Source organism: Egretta garzetta, unplaced genomic scaffold (assembly GCF_000687185.1).
Source record: "Egretta garzetta isolate BGI_Z169 unplaced genomic scaffold, ASM68718v1 scaffold327, whole genome shotgun sequence".
Lineage (NCBI taxonomy): Eukaryota > Metazoa > Chordata > Aves > Pelecaniformes > Ardeidae > Egretta > Egretta garzetta.
Window position 1 is genome coordinate 50,537 of NW_009260177.1, and position 270 is coordinate 50,806.

Genomic DNA, 270 nt, shown 5'->3' on the forward strand with positions numbered 1-270 from the left:
GGGCCAGGGACACGGGCACGGACGGAACGGGGACAGGGACACAGGTGGGGACGGGGACACGGACACAGCCACGGGCAGGGGCACGGGCAGGGACGCGGACGGGGACAGGGACGGGGGGACGGGGACAGGGACACAGGTGGGGACAGGGACACGGGCACAGCCCTGGGCAGGGACGGGGACACAGGTGGGGACGGGGACACGGGCACGGACAGGGACACGGCCACGGGCGGGGACGGGCACGGGGACAGGGACGGGGGGGCGGGGACAGGG